The following is a 15469-nucleotide window of genomic DNA, read 5'->3' as shown; positions in this document are numbered from 1 at the left end:
ACTCTCAGTGGGTCAAACAATGACTCACGCTCCCTGCCACTCCCTCAGCAGAGTGTCTTCTCTTTCTACAGCCCTGATTCTCACAGCACTAACAAACTTAACTATCTTTGAGATCAATGCTGCTTTGGCAGATTAGATTACAATCAGCAAGTAGCCCCTGGATTTGACAATTACACATTATAGAACCTGATTAAAACTGTCAATAGATGTGACTGATCATTAGAAAAGGGCTTGCTCATACAGTTGTGCTGGACAACTACTCATACATCTTCTAATTTTGGATTGTCAGTATCTTTCACTATTTCCAAACAGAAGGAATTTAAGACTCCTCCATTCTCCCTCAGATCTAATTTCTGACAGTTACAGCGGAGGTTATCTTTTTCTTGCAAAAACATTTTCAATATTTTAATTAATTTAATTTCTTACACTTTTAAAAAGTTTTCTCCTTTCTGGTTCTTTTAACATAAGTAATTTCTCACAACAAAAGAAGAATGTTGCCTTCTTCTTGAAGGACATTTTTAGTGTTTGACAGCAGATTCCTCTTGGATGCAACTTTATGAGGTCTGGGTGGACTTCCCGATGGACATATCTGCAGGCTTACCCTTGAGCCAGGCAGACTCAGCGGGACAGTACTGCAGTCATCTGTACTGCCCCCCTTTTGCTTTTCTTACCATTGACAGTAAAATGGCTTTGATATTTTAACCAAATAATTTAAAAGAATTGTTCCCTTTTTTGCGGCTACAGAAAGTTTTTGCATGGAAAAACAAGTAATCACAGAATCATTAAAGTTGGAAAAGATCTCTAAGATCATCCAGTCCAACCATCAGCCCACACCACTGTGCTTACTAAATCATGTCCCAAAGTGCCACTCCACCACTTGGGCAGCCTGTTCAATTGCTTCACTAATCTTTCAGTAAAGAAATTTTTCCTAATATCCAATATCCTGATGCAACTTGAGGCCACTTCCTCTTGTCCTATCACTTGTCACTTGGGAGGAGAGACCAGCACCCACCTCATTACAATCTCCTTTCAGGTAGTTGTAGAGAGCGATAAGCTCTCCCCTCAGCCTCCTGTTCTCCAGGCTAAATAATCCCAGTTCCCTCAGCTGCTCATCAGAAGACTTGTGCTCCAGTCCCTTCACCGGCTTCGTTGTCCTCCTCTGAACACACTCCAGAACCTCAATGTCTTTCCTGTACTGAGTGGCCCAAAACTGAACACAGCATCCAAAGTGTGGCCTTCCCAGTGCCGAATATAGAGGCATGATCACATCCCTGCTCCTGCTGGACATTACAGCAATATTAGTTTTGGTTAATCCATATGGCAGTGTAGTTTGTACTGCAGGCTTTTTGCAAATATATAACAAAACTTGATAATGACAGAAAAAAACTTCCAGACATCTGCATGTGGACATTCACACTTAAAGGGGTTTTGTTTGCTGTCTGTTAGGGTTGAACACAAAAAGCCCTTCTGTGATTCCACTCAGGATTAAGGAAGGGGAACTCCTTTCCTGAGCAAGTAGGTTTTGAAAGCAGGTAACTTAAGTTCTGATTTCTGAGATTCTAAGAACTCCCCATAGAATCATAGAACATCCCGAGTTGGAAGGGACCAATAAGGGTCATCAAGTCCAACTCCTGTCCCTGCATAGGACAACCCCAACATTCACACCATGTGTCCGAGAGGGTTGTCTAAATGCTTCTTGAATACTATCAAGCTTGGCACCATGACTGCTTCCCTCAAGAGCCCATTACAGTGCTCCACCACCCTCTGGATGAAGAGCCTTTTCTCCCCCTCTACTCCTCTCTTGTGAGACCCCACCTGGAGTACTGTGTCCAGTTCTGGAATCCTCACCAGAAGGATATGGAACTGTTGGAATGGGTCCAGAGGAAGCCATGAAGATGATCAGAGGGCTGGAGCACATCCCATATGAGAACAGGCTGAGAGAGTTGAGGTAGTTCAGCCTGGAGAAGAGAAGGCTCCAAGGAGACCTTATAGTGGCCTTCCAGTATATGAAGGGGCTGCAAGAAAGCTAGGGAGGGACTTTTTACAAGGGCATGTAGTGATAGGACAAGGGAGAATGGCTTTAAATTGAAAGGGAGAAGATTTAGTTTAGACATTAGGAAGAAATTCTTCATGCTGAGGGTGGTGAAGCACTGGCACAGGTTGCCCAGGGAAGTTGTGGTTGCCCCTCCCTGGAGGTGTTCAAGGCCAGGCTGGATGGGGCCTTGAGCAGCCTGCTGTCGTAGGAGGTGTCCCTGCCATGGCAGTGGGGTTGGAATTGGATAATCTGTAAGGTCCCTTCCAACCCAACTCACTCTATGATTCTAAACTTCCCCTGGTACATCTTCCTGCCATTCCCTTGGGTCCTAACTCCTGCCAAGCCCCATCTTATTTTGCTGTAAAGAAGCACTAAATACAACACATTTTGAGAGAGTATGAAACTCTCAACTTCTGATGAGCACTGGCAACGCAAACGCTGTGGCTTCCAACCCCTAGGCACTTCTGCCCTGCTTGGGAATGGCAACACCTGAAGAGCTCTGGCAAGCAGCCACCAACACTCCAGGCACGCTGAGCCATTGGCACTATCTGACTTGGTGCTGATAAGAGTTGTGCTGATAAGAGTTTTGCCTCTCGAGTTTGCTCTGAAATCCTAAAACAAACAAGCAGATAAGACCCGCATGGCCCGTTGCTCCCTTGCTCCTCCCCAAGGAACTGCCCTAATGGAGCAGGCAACCCTGGGGCTGCTGTGTCCCCTCCCGTGGTGAGGTCTCTGTGGCAGGTAAGGCACCGGCTCCATCCTCATGCTCTGTGGTTGGTGGCGGGGTCTGGGGTCGTCACATTCACTGAATCGCAGAATGACCTGAGTTGGAAGGGACTCACAAGGATCACTGAGTCCAACTCCTTTCCCTGCGTAGGACAATGCCAAAATTTACACCATGTGACTGAGTGCATTGTCCAAATGCTTTGTGAATGTTGTTAGTCTTGGTGCCATGACTGCTTCTCTGGGCAGCCTGTTCCACTGCTCCACCACGCTGAGTGAAGAACCTTTTATCTCCCTCTACTCTGCTCTTGTGAGATCCTACCTACAGTCCTGCATCCAGTTCTGGAATCCCCAGCATGAGAAGGATAAGGAACTGTTGGAACAGGTCCAGGGGAGAGCTATGAAGATGATCCAAGGGCTGGAACACCTCTGCTGTGAGAACAGGCTGAGAGAGTTTGGGTTGTTCAGCGAGGTGAAGAACCATTTACTAATATTCAACCTAACACTTCCCTGGAACATCTTCTGGCCATTCCCTCCTATCACCTCCCTTGACTGACTAGCAAGGGCCATCCGTAGCCCATCACCCAGAAACAAGAAGTAGCTGCTATTACAAAAAAAAAGTGGAATATTTTGATTTAAGCTAAAGTAAAGTTTCATCTAAGCAATTGTGTCCTTTCAAAGTTAGAATATTCCTCTGATGTTTGCTTTCAAAAGGTGTTTTTCTAACCACTGTTCATTCTTTGGAGATTATAACATCTCGTGTGAAGCGTAACCTGTGCTGAACAGATGTCTCTTCTTCTCTAATCACCTCTGTTTGCAGCCTTTCATATCTTAAAAGTGAGGTCAGGCAGAGAGCTGGAGCCAGCTCCAAATTAGCAAGAGTTTTGACTTTTGCAAAGCTTGATGATAACATTAAAATTAGACATTGGAAAGTAATAGAATATGCATAAGACCTCTGGGAAAAAATATCCACGTGCATGTGAGTAGGAAATCTGTTCTGTCCCAGCTCCTGTCTGGCTGCACACGACTGATGGAGATCGCTCCCTCATGTTGCCCAGGCCTGGTAAAGGATGCTCGCCTTCTACACCTCCAAAACGAGTCCCGAAGAGTTCGATTTCCCGGCATTTTGGGTCCCGCCCCCCTTCCCGCCCCGCCCCCGGCACGCGCCGGCGCGCCGCTAGGGAGGGGAGGGGGCGTCGGAGGGCGCGTGCGTGATCCCATCCCGTCCCATCCCATCCCTGCAGGCACCGGCGCGGAGAGGCGGCCGAAGCGGAGGAGTTACGGGTAAGGATAGGAGGGGGAGAAGTGGCCTAAGGCCTGAGATTAACAGCGGCAGAAGAGAGGGGTCTGCGGCGGGAATGGGACCGGGACCCACCGCGGAGGAGGGGGACTGGAATCCATCGTGGAGAGTGAGGGGCGAGGGACTGGGAGGTGTCGTGGGTGGAGGGGGATCGGGACAGTCGTGGAAGGAGGGGGACGGGGACGACGTGTGGTGGAGGAGAGGGCCTGGGACACGTGGAGGAGAGGGACAGGGACTGGGAGCCATCGTGGAGGGAGAGGGAGTGGGACTGGGACACATCATAGAGGGAAGGGGGGAAAAGGGTTGGGACGCATTGTGGAGGGTGAGGGAAGGGGACTTGGACGCATCCTGGAGGGAAGGGGGAGAGGGACTGGGACACGTCATGAAGGGAGAGGGACTGGGGCATGTCATGGAGGGAGGGGGAGGACAGACTGGGACACGTCATGGAGGGAATGGGACACATCTTGGAAGGGCGCACATTGTGGAGGTAAAGGGTCAAGGGACTGGGACACATTGTGGAGGGAAGGGGTCAAGGGACTGGGACACATTGTGGAGGGAAGGGGTCAAGGGGCTGGGACATATTGTGGAGGGAAGAGATCAAGGGGCTGGGACACATCGTGGAGGGAGGGTGGCGAGGAACTGGTTTAAATTGTGGAAGGAGAAGGGCGAGGGTCCAGGTTACATGGTGGAGGGAGAGGGGTGAGGGACTGAGGCACATGGTGAAGGGAAGGGAATAGGGGCCTGGGTTACCTTGTAGAGGAAGGAAGGCATGGGACTGGATTAAATCGTGGAAGGAGAAGGGTGAGGGACCAGGTTGCCTTGTGGAGGGAGAGGAGTGAGGGTGTGGGTTAAGTCATGGAGGAAGAGGGGCAAGGGCTACATGTTGGAGGGAGATGTGGAAGGTGGAAATGGGTTGTTGGGTATAGCTGAGTTCCAGAGGGTGTTTTCAGTTTGAAGTCCTTAGCTGAAGAGTGGAGAGAGGTTGCCCAGTTGTGCCTCATACTTGGAGCATCTGGTAGGTGGAAGAAAATTTGGCTTCCCTTCTGCCTTGCTTCTAGGCATCCTTCTCTCATGAGCAACAGAGGTAGGACTTGGGGGTGTTATCCTGCAGATAAGTTGCTGATAACAATGAGTGATGACACTCATTGCAGTGGAGTGTTGCTGATACAGTTGGAGATGGTTGCATATCTAAAAATTTATGCACCACATGGAATTACTCAGTGTATTGGGCTGAGAAATCACACACAGGTCAGAAGGACTGATGTAACACACTAGTGTTTTCATTCTAACTAAAGCATTCTAGTGGTTTTCTGTTAAAGTAAATTCAGTCCTTGGTATTCTTTTCTCTGTTTCACACATGGAGAAACTGGAGCAGAGGTGAATGATGCTGTTCACTAAAATGATGAGTAAATGACTGATGAGACAAACTTCATCGGACATTGTTGTAGGTTTTATTTTGGAGGAGCTAGAACAGTGATCAGGGGGCTGGAGAGGAGAGTTGCACAGGTTCATGGGAGCCCTCGTTTGATGAAAACGTGCCAGGTGTGCCAGTGATGATGGAAATATGTTTACGGGTCTTGAGGTGAAGCAGAAATGCAGCTACTACTTGAGAAATTTTGGTTTCTGAGTCATAATACAAATGCTTTCTTAGTATAGTTCTGATATGACTAGAAACTTAGTAGACTTAAGATTTTTACAGTGCTTTAGAAATAATAGTCATAAAGGAGAATACATATATTTGATTTATTATTAATACCTGCTTGTCACAGAGAATTAACAATGGAGATATTGATTTAATATTCTTTCCATCCTATCACTTAACAGCTAGGGAAGTTCCAAACGGGCAGCTGAGTCAGTTTCGAAGGGTTCAGTTTCCAACAGAGAAAATTAGATAAAAGGAAGGTGAAAGTTCAGTGTCATTGAGACCACTCAATGTAAAAAAAGTCTAAAGAAATAAACTTTATGATCCATTCATATTCTTTAAATATTTAACTTTTTTATCAGTAAGGTTGGCAGTTATGTGAGATGCTGTTTCTGTAAAAGATATTTCCTTCTCTACAACTCAGTAACAATTCTGTAAGGCTTCTGTTTATTAAAAATATTCTGATTAAATTTAGAATACTGAAAAGCATGGTTTCGGGACTTTATATTACTCTCTGTCACTATTCAAATTAGAAAATGTTTCATGAACCCCACTTTAACACTGTGAAGTATTTTTACCCAAGATGCTGTTACTGTAAATTATTTTTTTGGTAAACGCTTTTAAGTATGATAAATCATGTTTTTGATTTATGTAGGTATTTCCTTGTCATTTTTGTAACAGCTGTATTTCATTTTCACAAATACTTTTCAGTTAGAAGTAAGAAATTGGTTACTTCAAATTTGAAAGTTGGGTTTTTTCTTTTTCTCTCTGGTTTGAGTTTCTACATTCTTCTCTTTTAAATAATAGGTTGGGAAAAACAGAAGTTGAAGGGTGCGTGATTTTTGTTTTTGGTTATATGATCCTAAATCTAAGTTGCATGAACGAGTTTTGTGAGCTTTGAGGTTTGCTAGTTTGAAGCTGGTATGCCTGGAGATTCTGAAGCCTGGTCGAATGACTGCCTGCTTTGATGCAAGAGTTCAATTGAAGATATGCTTATTTAGGCAAATACATAGTCCAAAAGTCACACAGGTGTGCAACTGGGCTAGCCATTTTGGTTTGGGTTTTTTTTTGTCCTGTGTATAAATGGGACCTTGAGAATTTTGTGAACAATGAGAGAGAGCTACCATCACTGTTTTCTTTATGGTTTTTAATGTATTTAGGGGGTTTTGTAAGTTTTGTGCCTCTGTGCTTTTTTAACTGTTGGAAGTGCTTTGCCATACCTGTAAGTAATATGGTTTACAGCTATGACTGTGTCATCTTGGTGTCCTGAAATATTTTTTAGCATATATGGAGTGCTGCTGCTGAGAGCAACAAGTGGGTAATATTTATTTGTCAGGCAAATTGTGGTATATTTTGTGGGATATTTATTGTGGGATAAATTTATTGTATAATTCAGATAATACTTTTAAATGGATATTGTGATGATTCTAAATATTATAAATATTAACAAAATTTTAGGATCTATTGTTGCTGGGGCATCTGCAGTGCTGCTTTTGTGTCCCCCTCAGTCTCCAGTCCTGTAGTTGACTTCTGAACTCTGATAACTAATTTTATTCATCAGTGAGATGGGATGGGGCAATACCTGCACAGTAATAAGAAGGATTACATTGGAACCACTTTCCCCTACTCTTCTTCTGAACTAAGACTAATTTCTCTTGACCTTCTCTTGTTCCAGGAAAGAGCTAGAACCTGGCTGCTGCTTGAGTAAGGAAGAAGAGGCTTCTAGAGGAACAGGAGCCCTTTAGCCCTGAAGGGGTAGGAGAAGTGGAGTCCGCATCACATCTCACCTTTATTTCTCCAGACTCCCCAGCAGCATCCAGTGAGATGGGGAAAAGAGATTAGGAACTATGTAGGAGGAAGAATGATAACACTATCTCCCACAGAATGAAATGTTACTGAGCTGCTTATCCAAGAGGTTTAATAGTATCCTGGTTATCAGGGGTATGTTTTTAGACTTCCACAAGCATTTGATTAAAATTGCTTGTTGCTAGGTTGAACTAAGATTGTGGGAACAGTTTTGAATTCTGTCAAATGCTGTTCTAGGCCATAATGCTTCCAAAGTATGTGAGTTAGAGCTCTTAAATTGTATGTTTGAAACTTTTCTCCTGCATAAAAAACATCTGCAGATTGGTTGAAAATATGCATAGATGTAAATCATGTTCTAACATGGAAAAGGTCCTGTGCATTTAATAGAAACTGTAGATGGCATTGCTTTGTTAAGCTACATGGATGTCTTTTTATTTTTTGTTCAGGGGAGAAAGATGGGTGAGGGATTTAACTAGAAATGCATTGAATTTTTTTGCAAAGCAGGAAGGTCTCTGACATCAGGCGTTCACACTGACTGAGGCCACTCCAGTAAGGCAGCAGCTGCCGGAAAAAGATAAGTTATTGCTGAGTTGAATCATGACCTTAGCTTTCCATTATGAGATCCCTGTGTTCATGGAAATCTGGTTTACTATGTGTTTTTTCAGGATATTCCACTGACCTTGGAGGGGAAGGTGTTTTTTAAAATAAGTTGTGCTTCTTTAAAAGATATTTCTGTGTTAAGCAGTTAGGTATGATACTGAAAATGCCAGCAAATAAAACTCTCCAAGACTCGTTTTGGAATTTTAGAAAGCAAGCATCCTTTATCAGGCCTGGGCAACACACAGGAGTGTTCTCCATCAGTTGTGTGCAGCAAGACAGGAGCTGGGGACAGAATAGATTTCCCACTCATATGCATATGGATAAATTTTCCCAGAGATCTTATAAATATTCTATTACTTCACAAGGCCTCATTTTAATGTTACGAAAGTTTGCAAGAATCAAAATTTTGCTCATTTGGAGCTGGCTCCAGGTCTCTGCTTGACCTCGCCTTTGAGATAGAGGCTCCAAACAGAGGTGATGAGAGAATAAGAGGCATCAGTTCTGCACAGATCACACTTCACACAAGACATTATCATCTTCAAAGAATGAGCAGTGGCTGGAAAAACTCAATTTAAAAAAAAAAATGCTACCAGAGGCACATTCTGTCTAACTTTGAAAAGACAACTGCTTAGACGAAACTTAACTGTATTTTAGCTTATATCAAACTATTCGACTTTTTGTGATAGTAACTGCTTGTATCAGGTAATTACAGGCTGTGCCAGTACTGTTTGCTGTATGCCTCACTCCATCTTTTTGACTGCGCTCAGTCTGACAGCGCCGTGTCTTTTACAGCGAGGTCAGTGTCTCAGCTGTAGTTGTGTAGCAAGAGAGGCCATTCATAAATATGTTTCTTGGCCAGGAGACATTAGATGGCATTTTCTAGTGTAAAATCTGAGTTTGTTACATCCTAGGAAAGAGAAGACTGTAGTGGAGTATTGGAGTAGCACCTGCTCAGTTGGCCTGTGCTTGCTAATGATGTTGAGTCATTTGCTGTGAAGGCTCTGTACTTGCTTAGTAAAAAAATTAAGCTTCTCCATTGGTCGTCTTGGGAGATATTAATGTGATGTTTTAGGCACTGAGTATTTGCCAAGAGTTGGGCCTTTGTTTTATAACTGAAATGGGACTATATAAAAATGCTTCCTGTTTGCTCACCAAATTGTCTGGAAATGTTAAAAGTAGCTGTGTATCCACTATCTTAATAGTTGAGATAAACATAAAGCACTGGAACAAAAGTAATGCTAAAGCAAAGATTCCTCTCGGTCCCCGTATTGAGTGAAAATGTCAACTGAATTTTCTTCTGTTTTGCATGGCTGTGGCAGGATAGTTGTACTGTGTAGCTATGACTGTCTAAATAACAGTCAAGGAGTGTCAGTCAGTTAATCTGAGGCTGTAGAAATGTGTAGTTACTATTGTGGACGTCAGTAGAGGAAAATGAACCTCATGGGTGCATGGAGAGGACTCTGTCACCTGGCTGTACCAGTCTGAAAATTACTCCCATTGTAAGCAAATAGGTATGAGTAATCGTACTGTAAATCATACACCTCAAGCAACATGCTGGATCTTTTAAACCACTTTTAAGTTGATATTTCACTTCCGTTAATGAAGTGCTGTATCGGGTGTAGGTGGCAAGGTCTTGGCAGGAGAGGTTGTGGTGCAGGTTTGGCTTCTGTGAGGAGAGTATAGGGGCTGCACCTGTGCTGAACACAGCCTCAAAATGGACCTACTGCTGGCCATGCTAGCTCATGGAGGACACCATTCTGCAAAATGATGAAATTGCAAAGTGATGAATCCAAAGAATGTGTTTAACCACCTGCTGCTTTCTCTCCTCCTGGTAGATGTGCCAAGCTGGTGGTGAACTCCACATGCACATGGTTGTTTGGGGTTATACCGACAGCTCCCTACAGGGAAGGCTGTGAAGTTTCGAGTAGAAGTGGCTGGAAAATGGATTTCCTTCCCTCTCCCGTGTGTGCCTTATGCAGCAGTTCAGTTGTCAGTGTTGAGCAGACTGTTCTAGTCGGAAATGTCCTGCCCATGGCAGGGGATTGGAACTAAGTGATCCTTGAGGTCCCTTCCAACACAAACCATTCTATGAAAAGCTGAACATGCCCCGAAGGAGGGTGCAGCCTGTGGAGAGCCCATGCCAGAACAAGCTCCTGGCAGAGACTGCAGCCGGTGGAGAGAAGCCCATGCAGGAACAGGTTTTCCGTCAGGGACTGTGGTCCATGAACACATGCTGGAGCACTTTGTGAAGGACTATACCCTGTGGGAAGGACCCACACTGGACTGGGGAAAATGAGAGGAGGAAGGGGTGGCAGAGAGGAGCTGTTATGGACTGACCCCCATTCCCCTGCACTGGTATGGGGAGTGGAGGAGGTGGGAATGAAGAAGAGAAGTTGAACAGTGGAAGAAGGGAGTGGAGGGAAAGTGTTGTAGGGCTTTTTTTTATCTCTCACCATCCTACTCTTATTTTTAATTGGCAATAAATTAATTTCCCCCAAGTTGTGAATCTGCCTTGCCTGTGACAGTAATTGGTAAGTGATCTCCATACATTTATCTTGGCCCATGAGCTTTTTCATTTTATCTCCCTCTGTCCTGGTGGAGAGGGGGGAGTGGGAGAATGACTGGGTGGGTGTCTGACAGCCAGCAAATCAGTGATATACATTCAAAGGACAATGGACTTCATGCATATGGGTGCTAAGGGACTGCTTCTTTTGTCCAGTGTATTCCCACGTGGAGCAAGTTGTTCGGCTTTTGGATTATAAATCACAGCAGGCTGGAACACAGGAAGAGCAGTCCTTGTTTTGGGGTAATGGTAGGCAGAAGGAAAATGGCATCCATGTTAGGGATAGGTGAGATACTGAGATGCTCCTATTTTCTGTCCTGCGTGTCAGAGTTAAAGATGTATGGAGAGTAGTCTTTCAGTGCTTTGCTACTATGATGTTCCTTTTGTATGAAATGGATTTATTGTATTTGCCTGCCAAGCCTTTCCTCATTTATATGTGTTGCAATCAATTCTTCCATGATATCTGTGCCCCCCAATTAATAAATTGTTTAAGCTACATAAGTAGTTTATCATAGAATCAAGAAGTTGGAAAAGACCTTTGAGATCATGAACTCCAACAGTAGCTCTCCCCTACTAAATCATATCCATAAACTTCCTCTACCTGTCTTTTAAATCCCTCCAGGGATGGGAAATCCACCACCTCCCTGGGCAGCCTCTGCCTGTGCCTGAGAAACCTTTTGGTGGATAATTTTTTCCTAATGTCCTGTCTGAACCTCCCCGGTGCAACTTGAGGCCATTCCCTCTCATCCTATTACTTGTTACTTGGGAGAAGGGACCGGTATCCACCTGATGTTGTCCTGGTGAGTTATGTAATTTGGGAGCTGCCACTACTTTTGTTCATTTGCATTGAGTATCAAGCAGTTATTGGGTAAGTGGCAAGAAAAGGATATGGAGCCAGCACATCTGTTTGTATTCCCCACACAAGTGGAATGCTTTAGCTGACCATGGCTGTTACTCTAATCAGGCTCCAGAAGTGCACCTTGGTGTGTTACTTTTTAACTCCTATGTTTCCTCTTTAATGTTTTCTGGTTCAAGGCCCTTTGTAGAATGTTACTAGTTAATGCCTGGAAACATATATTGTCATCCTCCTAAAATAACTTATTATTCAGCTGAAGGCTGAGTGGCTGTTTTTCTGCTGGTAGTTGTACCAGGTCTTCTGACGTTCTTCAGTGGGAAGGGTAGACCGAGGATCAAAAAAGGTTGCTAGATATGCTGCTTTCCTCCTGATCTACCTAAGCTCATGTGTGCAAGAGAACCGATGCTGGTGCAGTGTGTCCTGTGTCCTGTTCTACTCCTTCTTGGGGGACTGGAGCAGAGAGGATGGTGAGACAATGACAGCCAAGACCCAGGCTGGTCTGACTTTGAGGCTGACCAGTTAAAACGCACAATATTCTTGAAGTTTTTTTTCCCTACACCACTGAGTGTTTGAAACAAGGAAATTTTCCACCAAAACTCTTGTGCAATACAAATAAATAAGACCTTTGTGGCATAGAGGAGGCTTATTGGGGAAGCTTTGAAATGTCTGCCTGCTTGGGATGCACTTACTGCACAAAGAGTTCAAACAGGTTTGAGTTACAGGAGATTAAGAGTTGTCATGAAGCTGTAGCTATCATTTCTCTCCCCACCTCTAGCGCGCTCCATCTTAGCCACGTACCCTGGATGTCCTTAGGCCTCATCCTTTCTAGTTGTTTTGTCACTATCTGCGTGTTCCTGGAAGCATGAGAAAATCCCACCGCTTACCTGATATAGGTGTGCTCATAAATTCCTCTTAATATAGGTGTAGCTCTACTGGAGGAAGCGTTTATCAGCTTAATTTTTCAGCAGCTAAGGAGGAAGCTTAAGTAGGTTGGCAGCGAAACTCTTCCTGGCAGCTGTGTGCCAGGCTGGAGCTTGGCCAGCACGGCTAACATTGCGGTGCTGCTGCTCTGATAAGCCTGGGAGAGCTCCAGTTGGGCAAGATAGCGAAGAGACACCTCCATTGTTTCCATCCTCCGGATTCTGTGAGGTTGCTAGAGGAGTTTTACAGGGCGAAGTGGTGGAAAAAGCACCAGTGAGGGACAACCCTGTAATTATAAGTTCCCTTTTCTGAAAAGACAAGTCAGTAAGCCAGGCTGCGTGAAACGCTTTTGCATAAAGTATTACACTTGCTTCCTTCCGTGGTGGTGCTGTCGTTGTCAAGTATGTCTGGGCAGTGATGGAGAGGAGTGCAGTGGGAGCATCTGGTCTCCTCCACAGGTACGGAAAAGAGGGTGGGCAGTGTGGTTTGTGTAGGAAGAGCGGTGGGAGCACCTGGTCTCCTCCGCAGGTATGGAGAAGAGGGTGGGCAGTGTGGTTTGTGTAAGAGCAGCAGTGGGAGCACCTGGTCTCCTCTCCAGGATCAGCCAAGAGAGTGGGTAGCGTGGTCTGGGTAAGAAGAGCAGTGGAAGCACCTGGTCTCCTCCACAGGTATGGATAAGAGGGTGGGCAGCGTGGTCTGTGTAAGAAGAGTGGCATCTTTAACATTAAAGATCTCCAAGAGGAGCAAATAGCAGAAGGACTGAAAAAAAATTGCTGTTTGTTTTTAGGAGCAAAAGCTGGAGCCTTTGTTTCTAATCATACATTTCATTGCAGCAGTTCTTTGCATGCTCCTGGCATGGTGCTCTGTCGAGATACGCCCGAGTGTCCCCTGCTGGCGCTGCCGTGCCAGGGGGGAAGGAAAGAGCCTGTCTGCCCTCCTGGGACAGGAGCCAAGGGAGGGACCTGGGGGACGGCACCGGGGAGCCTGTCGGGCTGGGGAGGAGCGGCCCGCGTTCCCTCTTGGATGTTTTTTAGGTCATCCTGCAGGTTTTGAGCTGACTCTTTCCATGTGGAGAGGTAACGGAGGTCTCTGTGGTGTGGTTTCCTGGGAGAGCGGTGGCCGCTGCTTGCATAGCACTTTCCGTGCTGCCTTGCAGGAATTGGGGATGTGGCAGAGTGGGGAGGGCTTGGATGCGCTTGCTTTGGCTTGAAATCCTGGAGAAGTGGAGTGGAAAGAGTCTTTGAGGATTGTATTTCCTTTGTTGTTGTTTTTTTGTTGTTTCTTTTCTTGTCATATAAATAGTCCATGACTTCATTCCGCAGTGCAGTTGGCGCTGCTTATAGCAGGAAGAGGTAATAGGATATAAAAGTGTTGTATAAAAGAAGTGTTTAAAACTATTAGCTTAATGCCCTGCTAAACACCTTATCTGCTGAAAAGAAGGGAGTGACGCTGAAAGGAGCAGATTTAGAATCTTGTAAAACTTGAGGACTTGAACTGTCTTGCATAGAAAAGCTGATGCTGTTCAGTGATCTCTCTGCCTTGTCAGTTTTAAGGATTTTATTCAGTCTTGGAGGGTTTAATGAAGGTTGCTGTACTTCTTCGTGATATCCCAGAGCTAACCCACTGCTGCTTTATTTTTTGGCCTAGATAAAATACTAAATAATAATCTGCATAGTACAGAGCTGATAAATTTCCTGCTTCATTTCCTCCTTAAACTTAGGAGAGCTTTTAAAGTTAGATTGAAGTGAATTCTTTTTGCTGCTGAACCTGTTTTCTGGCTGTGGAATTTATGTGTGAGCTTGAGGAGGTTGCAAGGGCTTGTGGAAAATCCTGCATGATGGGAAATCTGACCTAGCTTGGCAGCATGAGGCAGGTAGAGTCAGAAAGTTAGTTTTTGTAAGTTAAAAAAGACTGTTCCACGCATCAAATGAATGTATCTCTCTGGAGCTGTTCTGCAGATGTTCCGTACAGGGTGAGTTATTTTGTAGTCTGGGTTCGAAGAGACCCTAAAGATCATCTCGTTTTAAATAAAAACACATGAAAATAAAATTTAGGCGGAAAGTATGTTCTCACTGATTAGTTATATGTTAAACATACTTTTTTTTGATGAGTAATCATGTGACTCTAGGCTTTAGTATAGTTATCATGACAATTTTTATTTAAAAACTTATTAGGGAAAGATAATGAGTTTTTATCAAGTCCAATTATGTAGCATTTTGTTTATAAGATTTCTTTCCCTCACTACTATCTAGATCAGGGCTACCAGTAGTCAAATTTTCCTGCTGATATTGTCTTTATTTGCTTGGGAATTTTGCCTAGACAAAAATGAGTGACCTTTAATCTAGAATTCCTGTGTATCTCTGAGCCTGGCAATGCTAGTGGCTTTAGTCTGCCTGCTAGGCAAATGCCAACTGCATATGAAACCTTGAATAAAAATGGATGGCTCTGATGTTTCTAGTTTGCTTAGGGAGATGTCTTGTCCATGCCAGAACCTTGCTTACTATTTGGGACTACCTGGATGGAGAGCAATTTGAGGCTTTGTGTTCATGCCAACAGACTTAAGGATCAGAACTGAACCCTTATGTTTGTGAGGTGGGTTGTAATAGCACTGCATTTCTGATAGATTCCTACATGTATTCAGCCTGTTATGAATAGTGCTATGAACATTGCAGCAAGCAAGCAGGGTTTGGCATATGTTCAAAAAACATAGCAGGCTACAGAACTTGAGTTGGCAGTCATGCTACAGAGCACAGGGACAGATATCACTACAGATACAATCTTATAGAAAACAGATCATGCAGTATTTATATGCTTTAAAATGATCATGGAGTATGTTTGTAATGTCTGTCTAGTAAGTCTCCTTGTAAGTGGAGACCTTCCTCATTTTTCATTGATTTTAGAATTCTGGCTGATGTCATATTTGAATAACTACGTTTCTGTTTAATTCTTTTTCATGGATATCTTAATGAGTGCCATGGTGTTTGTAACCTTGTGGCTCAGAACACTGTGCCCTTGTAGTCAGC

The 15469-nt window shown here is 44.3% G+C and overlaps 1 protein-coding gene across 4 annotated transcripts in view; it reads left to right on the top strand.

Annotated features, from left to right (window-relative positions):
- Window positions 1-3910: 3910 nt before the first annotated feature.
- Window positions 3911-15469, top strand: part of B4GALT4 (beta-1,4-galactosyltransferase 4) — a 28129-nt gene continuing 16570 nt past the window's right edge. The window contains exon 1 of one of the 4 annotated variants that reach the window (XM_054066325.1): window positions 3911-4042. The gene's annotated coding sequence lies outside the window, so the exon portion shown is untranslated. Of the gene's footprint in view, window positions 4043-12754; window positions 12905-13380; window positions 13523-13951; window positions 14419-15469 lie in introns of those variants that run through there. The other 3 variants (XM_054066331.1, XM_054066319.1, XM_054066337.1) reach the window with 3 other exon arrangements.

The sequence above is a fragment of the Cuculus canorus genome, chromosome 1 (assembly GCF_017976375.1).
Source record: "Cuculus canorus isolate bCucCan1 chromosome 1, bCucCan1.pri, whole genome shotgun sequence".
Lineage (NCBI taxonomy): Eukaryota > Metazoa > Chordata > Aves > Cuculiformes > Cuculidae > Cuculus > Cuculus canorus.
This window is presented reverse-complemented; position numbering and strand designations above follow the sequence as displayed.